Consider the following 13278-nt stretch of genomic DNA (forward strand, 5'->3'; position numbering starts at 1 on the left):
GGTAGAGCGCTTGCCTAGCGAGCGCAAGGCCCCGGGTTCGGTCCCCAGCCCCGGAAAAAAAAAAAAAGAAAAAAAAAAAGAAAAAAAAAACATTTTTTCGAAGAGAGAGAAATGTGAGTGCTGTGGTCAGCTCACTCTCTAGAGTCCAGGTTCTGAGCACAGAGAATAGTGCTGCCCACAGTAGGCCAAACTTCCCACTCTGGTCACCTAGTTAAGATATTCCCTATAGGCACCTGGGTATCTCTAGATGTTGTCAAGTTGACAGTTGGGATTAATCATCACACAGGGATAAGCTCAGAGGACTGTTGAGACACAGAGGTGGGGGTGACTTTCTGGGGGTGTCTAGGGCATCCTCCTGGGGAGCTGCCTTCAAATGATGACAGAGGAGGAAAGGGTGGGTTCCTGGGAGAGGGAACTTGCATGTCCCACAGGAGTTAGGACAGGGCATGGCTGAGTATGGGGGCACTAGTCAGCACAGGACTTGTAACTTTCAATCTGCCGGGTGATGGGCAGTGAAAATGGTGGATCCATCAAGCTGGCTCTTCATCCTGTAGCCTGGTTGGTGTGCTGCTTGGCCATTGCTGTGCTCACAAGAAGCAACATGAGGAAGAAAGGGTTTGTTTGGGCTCATTAGCTGCGGGGACCATCCATCATGGTGGGAAAACATGTTGAGGTGAAGCAGAGAGAGGTGAATGCTTACCTGCTTTCTCCTTTAATTCAGTCCCTGACCCCAGCCCGTGGAATGGGTGCCATTCCACTTCTATTAACCTATCAGGAAACTCTGTGATGGACGTACCCAGAGGTTGTTTCAAGGTGACTTTGGAACCTGTCAAATCAACAGACTGTAGTAATGGCTGGTCTGAGTGGTGTTCCCAGGGCATTTCCATCTCCTGCCCCTCTCTTGCCATACAGTCACAACACTGGGGATCTGGGGACGATGTTCGATGTTCGCTGGTAGAGCATCTCTGAGATGCAGGAGGCCCTGGGTTCCAGTGTCTCAGTGCTCAGTGCTCTGGGAAAGCTAAATGAGCCGGCATAACCGTGATGGCACCAGGAGTGCAGGCCCTCAGCTTTAATGAGCTCACTGTGTTGAGCTGGTTCTAGCTGTTTGCAGCTCTCAGGTGACTTAGGATCTCTGCATACTGCACCCTTAGCTTCCTACATCTGCAGTTAATTTGTTAAGAGACCTTAATTAGAAACTTCAAACAGTTTAAATGTCAATCACCAAAGCAGTGAAGTTCTCAGGTCCCAGCGTTCTGCCGGTGTTGGTCATCAGGACATAATCCCAGGTGGACATAATTCAAGACAGATGACATTCCTGGATTGCAGTTACAAAGGGCTTCTATATGTGGGAACTAAGAAGCTGGCCCCTGTCGTCACTCAGCCAGAAGGATCATCCAGTTAGGACTTGTGACTTTCTGTTCATACTGATGTGACATGCTTCTGAACGGCAAAGGACCCCCGGAGCTACGCTGTGCATAAAATGCATGGAGTACACAGTAAGAGCAATAAGATTCCTATTTAACACCGTGCTTTTCATAGGGGGAAGAATCGTGGGCTGGGAGTGTGGCTGAGTGCCTGGGCCACCACCACCACCAAAACCCGACCAATTTATGTTTCTTTTTAAATCATAGGCTCAAAGGCATGTAACAAATTAAGAACTCACAAATGTTGGCTTCTTGCTACTCTTTTCCTTTCCCTATTCTTTTGGTCTCTCTTTAAGAAATGTGTGATGAAAGGGTTAAATGCGGCAACAAGTCTCATTTTAACGGAAAGTAAAACCCAACCAAAGCAGGCAGAATAAATTAACCCCCGCCTCTCTCTGCAGGTCAGTTAGTGGGTGTTACATCCTTAGTCGTTTGTGCTACAAAGTAAATAATTTTTGTCAGCTGGGGTACTTTTCACCACTTCTACGTTTATGACTAATGATGCCAGAAGATCTGTGATCATAAAAAAGAAAACTGCATGAGAGTTTTGAGTTTGTCGTGTTTTGAAAGCTTAAGAACATACAGATTAAGAAGGATGCATACATAACTCACTTATATGGACTTGTTCTGTTTGAACTTGAAATGTTTTCAAGTTTTAAAACTAGTTCAGACTGAACTGTGAGGTTTTGTTTGTTTCACTGGTTGTCTTTTGTTGTTGTTGTTTTACTTTTGAGTCAGGGTTTCTTGGTGTAGCCTTGGCCGTCCTGGAACTTACTATGTAGACCAAGGTGGCCTCAGAATCAGAGATCTGCCTGCCTCTTCCTCACAAGTGCTGGGATTACAGGTGTGCACCAACATGTCTGGCCCCTAGTTTTCATGTCTGGCCCCTAGGGGTGTGTGTGTGTGTGTGTGTGTGTGTGAGAGAGAGAGAGAGAGAGAGAGAGAGAGAGAGAGAGAGAGAGAAGAGAGCACAGTACAGTGTGTGTGTGTGTGTGTGTGTGTGAGAGAGAGAGAGAGAGAGACAGAGACAGAGACAGAGACAGAGAGACAGAGACAGAGAGACAGAGAGAGACAGAGAGAGAAGTGCAGTGTGTGTGTGCCTGGTACCATACAAGTGTGGAGGTCAGAGGACAGCGCTCAGCACCCATTTCTTCTACTGTGGATTCCTGGGAGCCAACCCAGGTGGTCAGGCCTGTAGGCACCTTTACTGACAGAGCCGCTCAATGGCCTGTCAGCTGCTTTTCAAAGTTGAAAACTTATTTTTAAGTTTCCTTTCTCCAGAGTATGTTGGTAAATGGTCTCTGGCCAGAAACAGCTCTCAGTAAATAGCCAAACATACCCAAACTGGGTTTTTCATGCATTCTTTTGGGTAGCCAGCTCTGTTTTAAAGGCTTCTAGGAGGTGTTTTCTTTTGAAAGCGGCTCATTGGCTCTGTGTTCGGTGCGCTGTGTGTTGTTAAAGCTTCATATAAATGTACACATATTAAAACACAAGGTTTACAGATCCACTGGGGCCTTTCCCCTTTCGCGGCTCCCATGATCACTCCCGTGAGTCACAGAAATCCTTTGGGCTGTGAGCATGGGGACAGAGCTGCTTTATGTAGTCAGAACGTGCGATTTAACATTTTTCTTCTAATTACTTCTCGAAACGCAGGAGCAGCTGATGTCCACCCACCTGTATTGTGCAAGTGGGAGTGCAGAGGCCTGGTGGCTTTTACAGTGGAAGATTAGGAAGCGAACTCAATCCCCCCCCACCCCAGAGAACTTGGTGACTTATTCCTGGTCTCTTTAAGTCACGACTAGATCCCTGTTCTTGTGAGCCGGCAGCCCAGGGAGATGGTGTATTTAAAATACCAAGTGGAAGAGTTCCTCCTCCTTGGGGAAGCGAGCCCAGGCGTGAGGAGACGCATGCGTCCTCATCCTGTCCCTGGTGGCCTGTCACTTGTGAAGTTGCTGGATAATGGTAATAAAGTCGTGGGAGCTCGTTTTATGTGAAACCATTAGCAGCCCGGAAAGTGAGGGCTAGCTGCCTCTCATGCTTTAAGACACGGACGTCCACCTTTATAGGCCTAGAGGGCCCACGGGAAAGCTGAGCTTTCCTTGTGAGCCTGAGCTTCGATCCCAGTCAGCAGTCACATTGCAATGGTGTCTCCGAGACTTAGCTTATCAGATTCACAAACCTTTAAAAGTGTGGTAGGCATGGTGCCATTATTACTACTTACTGTGACAATGCGATGCCTGTTTCCGACCAGGGTTGGGGACCGGTGTCCCCCGGCCTTGAAACTAAGTAAAGGTGTGACTGTTTTTGTTAGTTGAAGTGAGAGTCAGCTATCACTTGGTTTTAAGTGTCACCGCTAACGAGGTTTTTTTTAATGGGGAAACAGCAAGCTAGTGCTCCTGAGTGAGCTGTGTGGGAACAGGAGGCGGAGTTCTGAGCCCCAGGGTGGTGGCAGGCAGAGCCCTTCGCACTAGTGGAATGGAGAAGCATTTCCATTGGTGGGGTGGAACACTCCCTGAAATGGGGTCAGGATACAGGTTATTGCATACCTGTGGGGCTGGGAAACTGCCCTGGCAGTGGCTAACCCAATTCCAGGTTTTTAAATCTGAGGGTGGGTCTTACTTTTTTCTAATTAAAAAGGATTTAAGTTACATTTATCTATAGTGTGCGTGTGTGTGTGTGTGCGTGTGCGTGTGTGTGTGCGCGTGTGTGTGCGTGTGTGTGTGCGTGTGTGTGTGTGTGTGTGTGTGTGTGTGTACGTGCATGCTTAGCAAGGGATTTCATGTAGCCCAGGCCAGCCTTAAACATACTATGAGATGAGACAAGGATAACATTAATCTTCTGCCTTCCCTTCCCAAGTATCATTACAGGAGTGGACTGGACTTATGTGGTCTGGGAATCAAACCTGTGGCTTTATGCATGCTAGGCAAGCACTCTACCAAAGGGGCTACTCCCTTGCCCTGAGGTGAGTACTATGTGGTTGAAACCACATGCCCATGGGCTCCTGGCTCCTCTGGTGCAGGTCTGGTGCAGCTTTAAGCCCAGTTCCTAGCAGGGAACTTGCTTTCCATGGAGATTTTATGATCCTCCCTTAGGTCTCAGGGTATTCGAGCACCTTCTGGCTTAGAGGTGGCATTTGCTGTCTGAGGGTGGCTCTCTCTGGTTCTTGTTTACAGTCACCAGATTCACATTTTTTTCTCCAGCTGTTCTGTTAGAAAGGTCATGTGCAAGTTCAGCTCAGGGGTCCTCGGGCAGGATGGCGCCTTGTGCCCTGAGAATGTGCTTCTGTCAAGCAGATGCACACTCTCTCAAGAATGCTGGGAGCAAATCCTCTCTGTCAAGAGAGGAAGGCTGCTAGCACGCAGAAGGCTGAGGGGAGATCACTAAGGCAAGGCTAACCGCAGCCACTGGCCTGAGCTGCACCCCTGTCTTGAAATAATAATAAAAAGTAAGGACCAGTGGGATAACTCAGTGGATAAAGGTGCTTGCTGCTCAAATCTGGTGAGCTGGGTTCGATCCCCTTAACCTACATAAAGGCCGAGGAGAGAATCAACTCTAACTCATACGTGCCCTCACATGTACTAGCACACAGAAAATAGTAAATGCAAAGAAAGCCAAGTAATGACTCCTCTAATAATAAAAAGAACAAAACTTAAAATCTACTTAGACCCATTACATCTTTCCCCTTTTCCTCGTCGTGTTGTGTGGGCAACAAGACGTTTGTGAGAGTTCCCATCGAGGGAGGTCTTGGGGCCACTGCCTAGTATGCTCTCTAAGACCGGGACTGGTTATCACACTGGCACCAGAGAAGCGCTAAAAGTGGAAGGGCTGCGGCAGGGGGAGTGCCGGCCAGGGTGAACTTAGCCCGGTTTTCACTAAGGTAGTTCTGAAGAGAGCAGCGTTTGATGGAATCTTACCTAGTTCAAAGACATTATTTTTGGCCTCTCCTTTCTCTTCTCTCCTTTTTTTCCTCTCCCCTTTCCCCTGTGACCTCCCGTTCCAGCTGAGTCCTCCTGTCCCCAGTTGCCCCACACTGTTCTCCTTGACCGGGTCTGTGCCTTGGGAAGACTCCACTCAGTTCTCGCGATTTGCCAAGCACTGCATCGATGGCCTCGCGAGAAGAGAGTTCCTTAGCCTGCCTCACAGATAAATGAAGTGAGAGTCTAGTCTAAGCTTACAATCTAAGGGAGGGGCAGGAGCTGACCCAACTCCTGTGTCTGGGTCCTGTTCGAAAAGCCACGAGCATTCTAGTCCTTTAGTTTGGGCACCTTTGGGAAGGAGAATTCTTTTATAGCTTTCAGAAAGGATGCTCTTTTCTCTAAAAATTAATTCACTTTTACTTTATGGGTAAGTGTTTTCCTTGAAGGTATGTAAGCGCGCCACGTGCGTGAGAGATTCGCGGAGACTAGAAGAGAACGTTGGGTTCCCTGCAGCTGGAGTTACAGATGATTGCCCGCTGCAGTGTAGGTGCTGGGAACTGAAACCTGGGTGCTCCGCAAAAGCAAAAGCTAAGCGCTCTCAACTGCTGAGCCATCTCTACAGTCCCTAAGAGAATATTTTTATAAAATACAGACAGGATTTAGAAGATTTTTAAGATGTATTTATTTATTCACTTTACATACCAATATCAGCCCCTCTCCCAGTACCCCCACTTCTCCCTTTCCTGAGAAAGGAGAGCACCCCCTCTGGGTATCACCGAACCCCCATTTCCCCCACCTCTCCCACTGAGGCCAGACAAGGTGACCCAGTTAGGGTAACAGTATCCACAGGCAACAGATTCAGGGACCACCTGGACTCCAGTTGTTGGAGGATCCACATAAAGACCAAGCTGCTCACCTGTTAAATATGTGTGCGGGGGTTGGGGGTGGGGGGTTTTGGGAGTGGGGTTGGTCCTGCCCCTGTTTGCTCGTTGATTGGTGGTTTAGTCTCTGGGAATCCCCAAGGGTCCAGGTTAGTTGATTCTGTTGTATAAGACAGGATCTTTAAGGAAACTCATTAAACTGTGATATCATCATACCACAGTAAGGATCCAGGTATTAAGAAAATGACCTTGGGGGCTGGAGAGATGGCTCAGCAGTTAAGAGCACTGACTGCTCTCCCAAGAGGTCAGTTCAATTCCCAGCAGCCACATGGTGGCTCATAACCATCTGTAATGGGATCTGACGCCCTCTTCTGGTGTGTCTGAAGACAGAGACAATGAACTCACATACATAAAATAAATAAATCTTTAAAGAAAGAAAAATGATGTAGTTCCCGTGAGTGGTAAGTTGATTGCACTCCTTGTATAGATAACTTTAGTAAAATCTGCCTTAAAACATTTTTATTACATTTGTTTGTCTGCGGGTCCATGAAGCATGTGTGTAGGTCAGAGGACAACTAGGACAACTTGTGGGAGTTGCTTCTCTTTCAATTATTCTAGGGGATGGGACTCAAGTTGGCAGACCTGACAGCAAACACCTTTACCTGCTGGCTGGTCTTACTGGCCCTAAATATTTTTTGATTCCAGGTGTTATAAAGTGCTGGAGGTCAAGTGGATCCATTGCTGGCCACTGAACTATGCGGCATCTAGAGAACCTGGTGTAAAACAAGCTAAAACAAGTTTCTGAAAGCAGAAAGAACTAAGCAATAGTCTTAGGTGCTGCCTAACACAAGGCAGGGAGTTTGGTGTCCATATTCAGATGTTAGGTCTGTGTTAGGGCTGGGGAGATGGCTTAGAGTTTAAGAGCACTGACTGCTCTTCCAAAGGTCTGGAGTTCAAATCCCAGCAACCACATGGACAGTTCCTTGAATCCAAACACAAGACAATCTGGATATTGCAGCTAACAGGCAATGATTTTGAAGCATCTATCATAACCTGTTCAAGGGGTTAATAGAGAAAATGCATACCATGAATGAGCAGATCAGGAAGGGATGTCAGTTTAGAAACAGAAACTTGAAAAAGAGCAGAACTCCTAAAGGCTGCCCAGTATTGCAGAGGAGGGGATGGGAAGTGACTAACGAGTATAAAGTTCCCCTTTAGTGAGGAAAAATGGGTTTGAACTTGGGTTAATCCCACACAACAGATTGACAAATTTAATTTTAAGATGGAGTCTTGATATTTTGCCCAGGCTGACCTTGAATTCCTGGGTTCAAGTGAACCATAGTTTCCAAAGAAGCTGGAGCTACAGGCAAATTAGAGGAAACCAGGAACAGCTCTGAGGAGGGTGAGTTTCCCCCAGCAACACTGTATTCACTGTGATGGTCCCTGCCCCCAAGGGAAGATTGGTTCATGAGGGCAAAGGGAGATGACCAATGGACATTGGGGTAGAAGCCCTGTGAGTAGGGAGGGTGAAGGGGACTGGCTGAGGCAGATCGGCTTTTCTTGAGGTGATTCAATGCTTGTATAGCATTGGGAGGTATCTTAGGAATCACTGGTGCTACCTGAACAGGTTCTTATCGGAAGAAAGCAAGTGGAACCTGTAATCTAAGGCTATGTGACATCCTGTAGGTAGAGATGTGTAGGGATTTTCCGAACTCCCCAGACGGGGTCAGAGAAGGGGAAGCCCAGCTAATAAAGGGTGTCCTCCACTATGCTCTGAGCTCAGAAGGCTGTCCACTCAATGGTAGGCTTTGACCTGATTTAGCAGAGTTTCCCACATATTCACAAAGCATGTGAAGGCTGGATGTTGGTACACCTGATGTTTATAAATTTGAAGGACTCCGGCGTAGCCCTAGCTGTCCTTGATGAAACTCGTTTGTGTGGATACCACTCACATTCCTTCCCATTATGTTTTCTGAGCCAAAGACATTTTAGCCTTATAAAGTTATTCATATAATTTCCTGTCGTTTGTTTACCTGTAATCACCCTTAATGATTTAAGAATTATCACAAGGGTCTTACAGATGGTTGCTTCATAGATTTTTCTTTCTTTCTCTTTACGGTTTTGTTTTTGTTTTAAAACAGTGTTTCTCTGTATATTTCTGGCTGTCCTGGAACTTGCTCTGTAAACCAGGCTGCCCTTGAACTCAGAGATCTACCTGCTTCTGCCTCCTGAGTGTTGGATAAAAGGCGTGTACCACTATGTCTGGCCATGGACCCCCACCCCCTCATAATAAGATAGGGTCTCATGTATCCCTGACTATCCTCAGACTTGCTGTATAGCTAAGAATGACCTTGAATTTCTGATCCTTCTGACCCCATCTCCTGAGTGCTGGCATTACAGGTGCACACCATGACAGTTTATACATGCTAGAGATTAAATCCAGGGCTTGTGCGTGCTAGGTGAGGCTTTTCCAACTGAGCTACATCCTAGGCCTTCGTTCACTTTTCTACTCTCCTTAATCTTGTGACACAGGTCATGGCATTTAAAAAGTCCCTCACATCCAGACAATGGTGGTGAAGTCAGAAAACCTGTAACTTTATTTTTTTTAAGTCTACTTTTAATGATTATTTTAAAAAACGCTTTAACCTCCCTTGTAGCCCACCACCCATCAGAGGTGGTGGAAGAGAAAGGATATGGGGGAAGTGGACCTGTTTAGAAAGGTTCTTTGGAGCATCTCACGTCTGTGTTGTCTGGGAATCAGCAGTTTCATTCATAGGTCAGCAGCGGCAGCTCGATCCACTCGCAAACACATCATGGAAATATGAGCAGTCTAGTTCAGTAGAGTCAGGTTAGCAAACATGAATCAGCAGTGGTGGCACTACCTAACAGAGACAGCCAGGCCTTAGCCTCGGCACAAGTCAGCAGGAGGGACTCAGGTTAACAGGAAAGTCAGGAAAAGTTCTCAGCTATGTCTCTCAGCAAAGATCAGCGAAGACACGAGACCAACAAGCACTGCACAGCTAGGTCTACAAGCAAAGCCAAGCTCAGCCTCCATCACTGTCTATTGAGTTTTATTTATTCTCCCTCCAAGCATGGGTCTTGTCTTAGCATGTCTTGCCTTAGTTTGTGTTTCTTAGCTGACATCGCTCTGTTGATTAGCCCTAGTCTGAGGAAGCAGCAAGAAACCGCAGCATATCACCAGAAGGTTTTTTTTGGTGTGTTTCTCTCTATAGAGTCCCGAAAAATGTAGCTCAACTACACAATGTAAATCAGATCAATACATGCATATAGTTAGCAAAGAATTCTTCATCATGTGTTCTTTTATGTGCTTGCTTTAGCAGAACATCCTCTCTCCTGTGTTTGCTTCAGCTAAACGTTCAAAAGCCAGTAGTCTCAGGCTGGTGGGATGGCTCAGCAGGTAAAGGTGATTGCATTAGGCCAGCAGACCTGAGTCCCATCCCTAGACTCCATGGGGTGGAAGGAGAGAAGAGACCCCTGAATGTTAGCTTCTGACTACCACATGTGTGCTGTGCCGCATATGCCTGTACTGTTTATGCATGCATACAAACACATAACAGATAAACAAATGCGAAAAAATTAAACGGCATACTGGAGAGATAGCTCAGTAGTTAGGAGCACCGGATGCTCTTCCAGAGGACCCAGGTTCAATTCCCAACACCCACATGGCTGCTCACACCCGTCTGTAACTCCAGTTCCAGAGGATCAGACACCCTCACACAGACATACATTCAGTCAAAACAGCAATGTGTATGAAATAAAAATAAATAAAAAAACATTAGAAAAAAAGACAGGCATCTCTTCTTTAAAAGAAAAAAAATTGAACAGCAACAACCTATATGTATATGGGGTCCAGCTGGCCTTACACATTGAGGATCCAGACACTTTGGAGAATGAAGAAGGTGAGATTAACATTGATGCTGAAAGTGCCGGTGCACACTGCGCCTGACAAGGAGATCAGGGCCGTCACTTTGTGTATACGGTACCATTTTTACTATATGATGTGCACAATGTGACTTGTGGAGCAACTCTGCCCTGATTTCAGTGTCTATCCTTTACAAATATCAGTAACCATGCCTATACATACCGGGGTAAACGCAGTTCTATAGCATTGGAGAGTGCACTCCTTCCTAGAGGAGTTCCCTGATCGGCACTTAAGTACAGAAGGACTTGTATGTGTGTCTAAGAGGCAAGAGGTGGGAAGGCTCGGCGACAGGAACGTGAAGTGGATGGTCACGTGACAGCTGTAGTCAGGAGGCAGAGAGAGGGGTGGCTGCCTGGCTCAGATTGCTTTCTTCTTTTTATTTAGCACAGGACCCCATGGCATGGAAGGTGTCACCCACAGCTGGGTGGGTCTTCCCAGATCAGTTAGCTGAGTCTAGAAACTCCCTCACAAACATACCCAAAGGTTTGTTTCCTAGATTGTGTCAGGTTGACAGTACTAACCACCGAAATACCCAGATGTACTAGTCCCTGTGTGTGAGCAAGTGGTGAGAGGGGACAGTCCAAACTATTCCTATGTTTCTAGAGGGTTCTTTTTTATAGGAAAACTTAACAGGGTCAGTGGCTGCTTTAAACCTATTGTGTTTCTAACATTTCCCCCCTAGTCCGTCTTGTTTTTGTCTTTGACAACGTGTCTCAGTGGAGCTCAGGCAGAACTGGGACTTGTAGAGCTCCTCTTGCCTCTGCCTCCCAAGAGCTATGATTCCAGGCATGTGCTACCTCACAGGAGTCTAATGGCCAGCGTGAGAATTACATAGTCATTCTCTCAGTCACACTGGATCTCCTCAGCTCACCTATGCAAGCTTGTGGTCTCACGCTGTTCACAGTATAATCCCAGAGCAACACAGGAGGCTGTTTGCCAGATTTTAAAAGTGAGTAGTCCTATAGGTTAGTGTGAATTTTAAATGAATCAAGGCTGAAACCCAAATACATAAAAGCTATTTATATTTTGGCATTGATGATAGATAGATAGATAGATAGACAGACAGATAGACAGACAGACAGACAGACAGAGATATATCTTTCCTTTATTCACTGAAAGATACCTTAAAAGTTTTGTCAGACAGGGGCTGGAAAGATGGCTCAGTAATTAAGAGCATAGACTGCTCTTCCAGAGGTCCTGAATTCAATTCCCAGCAACCACATGGTGGCTCACAACCATCTGTAATGGGATCTGATGTCCTCTTCTGGTGTGTCTGAAGACAGCTACAGTGTCCTAAAATAAATGAATCTTTTTTTTTTATTTATTTTATTTATTATATATAAGTACACTGTAGCTGTCTTCAGATACACCAGAAGAGGGCATCAGATCTCTCTACAGATGGTTGTGAGCCACCATGTGGTTGCTGGGAATTGAACTCATGACCTCTGGAAGAGCAGTCGGGTGCTCTTAACTGCTGAGCCATCTCTCCAGCCCTAAATGAATCTTTTTAAAAAAATGTTTTTATCAGACAAAAGAAGGAAAGAAATTCCAGGAAAGAAATTCCAGAAAGTAAAGGACAGACTGAACGTGACAGCAGTCCCAGTTCTTGACAGGCGGAAGTGGGAGGGTTGCAAGTCAGAGGTTGTGCTGGGTGACGTAGGCAGACCCTGCCTAAGAGCAGGGAAAGAAAGGAAAAGAGAAAATGAGAAACAGAGAATAGGGTCAGAGAGCAAAGCGAGAGTTGGGTTGGGAGGTGGGGGGTGGTGAGAGGGGGGTTTGCTGGACTCTCATGTCTGTGGATTGATTGAGTGCCAGGTTAGAGTGGGAAACCAGAGCCAGAGCCCGGGCTCCTTGTTAGCATTTTGCGCTTCGGGGCTTCCTGAGCAGTCTTCTTAGGGGCTCAGTGCTTAAGCTTAGGGGACTCCTTTTGGGGTTCCCCACTGTCCCTGTAGCCACTGCAGTTGACCTTTCTTCCAGAGCTGTTGGCTTTCCTCTACAGAGAAAACACAGGTCTGCTCCAGAGGCTGAAGAGTTTTGGCTTCTCCGTTCTCGCATATCTCTGGAAGTCGCCACAGTAATGACTGCTTCCCGTGACCAGTGGTTTACGTCATTCCTCGGTGCTGAAGTGTATGTACCCTTTGACTGGAGTGATTTCCACACATTCTGAATAACAGAGTCTTTCCCTGAGTGTAACTTGAATTCCCTGTCTTTGGTACGCACACTCTACAATTACCTGAGCCTTTGTGTTTTCTGTCAACGCCTCCATTTTTTAACAAGGTGGAAATGGAGAAATTACTTAGAAGCCCGAACAAAAGAGAATGTATGTTTCCAACACTTTGTATAAAATGCTATCACTTTTGCATTTTCGTTTGTGATTATGATTTCGACCTTAAGTCTATGACATTGCAGGGCCTACATTCTGTACCCACCACATGCTTACCTGTGCCCTTCAGGGCAGGACGTATGAGGCATGTATGTTTCACATTGAGGTTCTCTGAGGACGTAGGGGCAGTAATAAGCAGATAGAAGTGTGAGGCGCCTTCTTACCTGCAGTCGAGTAATCCCCTGGTGTGAACCGGAAGGCTCCTCTTTCATGAACATGCACGCTCAGTGGCATCATGGGGCTTGTAGGGCTCCTGGGGGCTTTTGTGGACAATCCTGAGATCCTGAGGGCCCACCTGCCTATTGTAATTGGAGGGAGTATCTGATGTTTTTAAGACAGTCAGTCTTACTTTGGCTAGCCTAGAAATCACTATGTATACAAGGTCTGCCTCCTCCACTTGAAATTAAAGATGTGGGATTAAAGCCATACAACCCCATGCCTGGCCAATGAAGCAATTTATTTATTTTTCTTTTTAAAGACTTATTTTTATTTTACGTGCATAGGTATGCTCACACAGGCCAGAATAGCGTTGAATCTCTCACTATGGGAGTTATAAATCATCACATGGGTGATGGGAACTGAACCTGAGTCCTCTTTAGAGCAGCAAGTTCTCCTAACCACTGAGCCATCCCTCCAGCTCTAAACTCCCTTCTTGAAAAATGCTATATATCCTGAATGAAAAAACCAAACACAAAACTTTAGCATGAGTCTTAGTTCAGCAAAATAG

The 13278-nt window shown here is 46.2% G+C and overlaps 1 protein-coding gene and 1 long non-coding RNA gene across 6 annotated transcripts in view; both read left to right on the forward strand.

Moving 5' to 3' along the window:
- Clybl (citramalyl-CoA lyase) overlaps window positions 1-13278 on the forward strand; it is a 223492-nt gene that overhangs the window by 16490 nt on the left and 193724 nt on the right.
- Window positions 4284-12987, forward strand: LOC134482165 (uncharacterized). Of its 2 annotated transcripts, none has more exons than XR_015639099.1 (3): window positions 4284-4389; window positions 7532-7627; window positions 12168-12987. It is a non-coding gene; the product is annotated as an uncharacterized LOC134482165 (long non-coding RNA). The 2 variants fall into 2 exon arrangements; XR_015639100.1 differs by lacking the exon at window positions 4284-4389 and adding an exon at window positions 5428-5579.

This window comes from Rattus norvegicus, chromosome 15 (genome assembly GCF_021556685.1).
Source record: "Rattus norvegicus strain SHRSP/BbbUtx chromosome 15, alternate assembly SHRSP_T2T, whole genome shotgun sequence".
Taxonomy (NCBI): domain Eukaryota; kingdom Metazoa; phylum Chordata; class Mammalia; order Rodentia; family Muridae; genus Rattus; species Rattus norvegicus.